The sequence below is a fragment of the Polypterus senegalus genome, chromosome 12, assembly GCF_016835505.1.
Source record: "Polypterus senegalus isolate Bchr_013 chromosome 12, ASM1683550v1, whole genome shotgun sequence".
NCBI lineage: Eukaryota > Metazoa > Chordata > Cladistia > Polypteriformes > Polypteridae > Polypterus > Polypterus senegalus.
In genome coordinates, this window is record NC_053165.1 from 150,905,692 (window position 1) to 150,911,927 (window position 6,236).

A 6,236-nucleotide genomic window follows, 5' to 3' on the forward strand; every position below is an offset into this window, starting at 1 on the left:
CAAGTGGTAGCAGTGGAGACAGGGTACACTCAGTCCGCTAATGGAGAAGTTTCTGTGGCAGGTACAATCATCAATGGACAGGGAATCCATGACACTCCTGCACGGAATTTTCTCATCACAATTGAAGCCAACTGACGAAACACCTTTTCCAACACTTACTGTGTCTCCGGCTGTTGAACTGAGGGATGGTGAGACTAATGTTTTAGCCTTAAGTTCTCTAGAGGCGTTATCTCTACCTACAGTGCCGGGGAAACAGCTGTACAGGATTTGTGTGAAGGTGAACAACCTGGAGCAGCTGAGGACACGAAGACACGACACACCTTGGAGAGACAAGCTTGGAGCCCCTCAAGGACTGAACCCCGCATGGAGGTCGTTGTACAAGCCGCCATTGGCCAGTAGGGTGGGAGACCTGCAGTGGAGGTTGGTACATGGGATACTAGCGGTGAACTCCTTCTTATCGATTATATGTCCGGGGTCTCAGATTGCTGCCCTTTTGTGGTCTGAGGGAAAGTGTCTTTCATGCATTTATGTATTGTGAGAGGCTCCAGAACTTTTTTAGTGAAATTGAAAGAATAGTAGAAGGGCTGGGGTCCCGTATAATGGCACGGTGTTTGTGTTTGGGGTTAGAATTACAAAACACACCAGAGAAAATATGAACTTAATTAATTTTATTATCGGGCAAGCAAAACTGTCAATATGGAAGACCCGTAAAAACAAGATTACTGGGAGTGGAAATGAAAATGTTGTTGTATTTTTTAGAAAAGTATGTGAAAGTAGGATATTAGTGGATTTTAATTTTTATAAGTCCACAAATAATTTAGCAAAGTTTAAGGAAATGTGGTGCGTGAATAATGTGCTTTGTGTATGTGATGAAGATAATTTGCAATTTGTGCTTTGAGTTTGGTGTTTCATTCCTTTATAAATTGGGTTGATAAATTGAGAATAAGTGGGATTGGAGGGTGGAAACAATGGGGGGGATTAGATAAATATATACTCCAAGAACAATATGAATATGTAATGGTTTAAAAATGAATATTCATCATTAGGAAAGTGTGTACGTGTTTTTTTGTAAGACTTAAGATTTTGAGTTTTTACTGTGTTTTTTTGTATTTATTCCTGTGTTTATTTAATAAAGTTTGCTTTTAAAAATAAAAAAATATCTATCTATCTATCTATCTATCTATCTATCTATCTATCTATCTATCTATCTATCTATCTATCTATATAGTGCTTTTCAGTTCTATCTATCTATCTATCTATCTATCTATCTATCTATCTATCTATCTATCTATCTATCTATCTATCTATCTATCCTTTCTAAAGTTCTTTTAAAAATTCACCTTCATATTTATAATCAACCACAAAAGTCCAAAAGGTATGTTATAACTCATTAGAATGGTAAATTGTTGTCTTTTATGGACAATCCAAATTTTACAAAACAAATCTTCTGTAGGGTTTTAGATATAAACATAAAAATGTCATCTTATGTTACAAGCCCTAAACATGGAGTCATGCCACTTCTTCATGCAGTGGAGTTAGTGTGAGAAATGCTGTTTATATCTTGTATATATTACTTGTAAGGTGTTTGTATAAACTGCTAACCTTTGTATACCCTTATACGAGATTATATTACTAAGTAGGTTGGCACAATTATTCATATAATTCAATTTAAAAGTACTAGGGAGCTTCGCCCCCTGCTTGCTTCGCTGGCCAACCCCTGTTTTTGTTTTTCCGGATACACACTTTTAAGATTTTTTTTTTTTTGAATTGTTGCTATTTCATTAGTTTCACTTTTATTTCAGAGTTTCTGTAAAAACAATATTTGGAATCTTTTGAGTCCTAATGTGCTGAATCTTTATAATGAGGTCAGTGAGACATTTAAATGTTTAATGACTTTGTACCATAATTCAGGATAGGTTTCTCTGTTTGGAATTTCAGCACAGACTAAACGATCGACGACATCAGCAGTTAATCATTTTTTTTTGCAAAGTAACCAATAAATGCATGTGAGGTAAACTCCGTTTTTGAAATTCTCTTGACTTAAACTTCAAAGTCTTACAATATTTGTATACTTCTGACATATCACCTATGTCCATATATTTGATCTCTAGTCGCCTTTTCGTTATTTCTCCGAGTAATCATTTCTCTTTCTTTGCGCTAATGCGATCTTTACTTTCTTTGTTTTGACACTGTCGTTTTTTCTGCTTTCATATTCTGTATCTTGCTCTGCATGTGTTTCGCGCCTACTTTTTTTTGAGTCTTTTGAGCTCCATCCACTGTTTTCATAATCTCTAACCTGCTCTGCATGTTTATAGCACCAACGTCCGGATTGGCGAGCTTTTTTTCAGTTTCACTTGTTCCTTGTTCACTTGTTTCTTCTTAGAAATCGCCTTAGTCAATGGGTGGGCCTCTCTGGCAGTGTCTTAAATTGGTTTGAATCCTACCTGACAGGGAGAAAATATTTTGTGAGTTGTGGTAATCACATCTCAAAGTCACATGATATCCGATATGGTGTTCCACAAGGCTCTATCCTGGGTCTGCTGCTCTTCTCAATCTACATGCTTCCGTTAGGTCAGATTATCTCAGGGCACAACGTGAGCTACCACAGCTATGATGATGACACACAGCTGTACTTATCAATAGCACCTGATGACCCAGATTCTCTTGATTCACTAACACAATGTCTGACTGGTATCTCAGAATGGATGAATAGTAATTTTCTCAAGTTAAATAAAGAGAAAACTGAAATCTTAGTGATCAGCAATAATGGATACAATGAGGCTATTAGAAATAAACTGGATACATTAGGATTAAAAGTCAAGACGGAGGTAAAAAGTTTAGGGGTAATTGTTGACTGTAATCTGAATTTTAAATCACATATTAATCAGATCATTAGGACAGCATTTTTTCACTTAAGAAATATAGCAAAAGTTAGACCTCTTATATCATTGAAAGATGCTGAGAAATTAATTCACGCGTTTGTTTTCAGTCGACTAGATTACTGTAACGCACTCCTCTCAGGACCACCCAAAAAAGACATAAATCACTTGAAACGAGTGCAGAATGCAACTACTAGAATCCTAACTGGGAAAAGAAAATCTGAACACATCTCTCCAGTTTTGATGTCACTACACTGGTTACCTGTGTCATTCAGGATTGACTTTAAAATTCTGCTTATGGTTTATAAAGCCTTAAATAATCTCGCCCCATCTTATATATCGGAATGTCTGACACCTTATATTCCAAATCGTAACCTCAGATCCTCAAATGAGTGTCTCCTTAGAATTCCAAGAGCTAAACTTAAAAGAAGTGGTGAGGCGGGCGGCCTTCTGCTGCTATGCACCTAAAATCTGGAATAGCCTGCCAATAGGAATTCGCCAGGCTGATACGGTGGAGCACATTAAAAAACTGCTGAAAACACGTTACTTTAACATGGCCTTTTTATAACTTTAATTTAACTTAATCCTGATACTCTGTATGTTCAGTTCATCATAACAACTATTCATGGTGGCTCTAAAATCCGTACTGACCCCTATTCTCTTTTCTGTTTCTTTTTCCGGTTGGCCTGCACCACCACCACCTACTCAAAGCATCATGAGGCTCCAACAATGATGGATGGATTAAAAGGCAGAAGTCTACGTGACCATCATCATCATCAAGCCCTTCTGTGAGAACCCTAAATCCAAAGAGGACTGTTTCATTTATGTTAGGTAGAATGCCCAGAGGGACTGGGCCGGTGGTCTCATGGTCTGGAATCCTACAGATTTTATTTTTTTCTCCAGCCGTCTGGAGTTTTTTTGTTTTTTCTGTCCCCCCTGGCCATTGGACCTTACTCTTATTCGATATTAATTAATGTTGACTTATTTTGTTTTCTTATTGTGTCTTTTATTTTTCTATTCTTTATTATGTAAAGCACTTTGAGCTACTGTTTGTATGAAAATGTGCTATAGAAATAAATGTTGTTGTTGTTGTTGTTTTTCCGGGCTGATTAGTACTTTCCTTATTTTCTGAATTTGAACCTCGATTATTCTTTTTCTTTTGTTTCTCTCCAATGCTTTTGAGTCTCTTCTCCATGCTGCTTTCTTCTTCTCTTAGTTGTCTACGTTTCATTTATAACGTATTGTCTTTATATGCTTATCTGGTTGTAAGTAGGGCGTGTCTTGCAAGAATCTCATGTTCTACGTCATCGCGAGACGGTCCTGGTCAATCTCTTGGCACAAAGTCTCATGTTTAAGGTCCCTGCGAGACGCTCCCTGGCCAATCTCTTTAGTCTTGCGGGTCTTTAAGTGTCTTCCGTGATCTTCACGTCTCGTCGCCCTACTGTTTCTCTCCAGGATTTTTTTTTATAATAGAGAGATATGGACCTGATCTCACTTATGTGCAGGTTTCTAGTGTGAGGTGTGGCTGGCTATACTCGCTCTTAAGCTCCATAACATGGACAATTTTGATGGTTCCTTTGATGCGCCATCAAGTAAAACAAAGTAAGTGTGAAACAAGACCAAGTATTGCTTATTCTACTAAGATCTTCTAAAATGGCCTGGACACATTTGTTGTTACCCCCAGAAAAGATCCTAAATAATTGGATTTGAGTGATTTTGCAAACTCGCTGCTTTCTTAAATTTGTATCACACACATCTCCAACCATGCAAACCGTCTTTCAGCCCATTTAAATAGACAAAAGTCATCACTGTGTCTTTGGCATCATCATGTGTCACACGGTGAACACGGACCAGAGAATGCAAAGGAGGGAACTGTCTGAGGAGATCAAAAAGAAAATGATAAACAAGCTTATTAAAGGCAAAGGCTTGAAGACCATCATCTCCAAGCTGCTTGATGTTCTCGTGATAACAGTTGCAAATATTACTAAGACTTTTACGGCCCATGGCACTGTAGCTAACCACCCTGGATGCTGCAACAAGTGGAATATTGACCTCAGAAGGATAGTGTGAATAGCAGACAAAAAGCCAAGAACAACTTCCAAAATGATAGTAGCTGAACTCCAAGGTCAAGGCCCATCAGTGTCTGATCGCATCATTCATCACTTTTTGAGTGACTGTGTGCTTAATGGAAGAAGAACCAGCAGGACTCCACATAAAAAGCCAGACTGGAATTTGCTAAAATGTACAAACCGGATTCCAAAAAAGTTGGGACACTATACAAATCGTAAATAAAAACTGAATGCAATGATGTGGAGGTGCCAACTGCTAATATTTTATTCAGAATAGAACATAAATCACGGAACAAAAGTTTAAACTGAGAAAATGTATCATTTTAAGGGAAAAATATGTTGATTCAGAATTTCATGGTGTTGTCAACAAATCCCAAAAAAGTTGGGACAAGGCCATTTTCACCACTGTGTGGTATCTCCCCTTCTTCTTACAACACTCAACAGACGTCTGGGGACCGAGGAGACCAGTTTCTCAAGTTTAGAAATAGGAATGCTCTTCCATTCTTGTCTAATACAGGCCTCTAACTGTTCAATCGTCTTGGGCCTTCTTTGTCGCACCTTCCTCTTTATGATGTGCCAAATGTTTTCTATAGGTGAAAGATCTGGACTGCAGACTGGCCATTTCAGTACCCGGATCCTTCTCCTACGCAGCCATGATGTTGTGATTGATGCAGAATGTGGTCTGGCATTATCTTGATGAAAAATGCAGGGTCTTCCCTGAAAGAGATGACGTCTGGATGGGAGCATATGTTGTTCTAGAACCTGAATATATTTTTCTGCAGTGATGGTAACTTTCCAAACATGCAAGCTGCCCATGCCACACGCACTCATGCAACCCCATACCATCAGAGATGCAGGCTTCTGAACTAAGCGTTGATAACAACTTGGGTTGTCCTTGTCCTCTTTGGTCCGGATGACATGGCGTCCCAGATTTCCAAAAAGAACTTCGAATCGTGACTCGTCTGACCACAGAACAGTCTTCCGCTTTGCCACACTCCATTTTAAATGATCCCTGGACCAGTGACAACGCCTGAGCTTGTGGGTCTTGCTTATTAATGGCTTCTTCTTTGCACTGTAGAGTTTCAGCTGGCAACGGCGGATGGCACGGTGGATTGTGTTCACTGACAATGGTTTCTGGAAGTATTCCTGAGCCCATTCTGTGATTTCCTTTACAGTAGCATTCCTGTTTGTGGTGCAGTGTCGTTTAAGGGCCCGGAGATCACGGGCATCCAGTATGGTTTTACGGCCTTGACCCTTACGCACAGAGATTGTTCCAGATTCTTTGAAT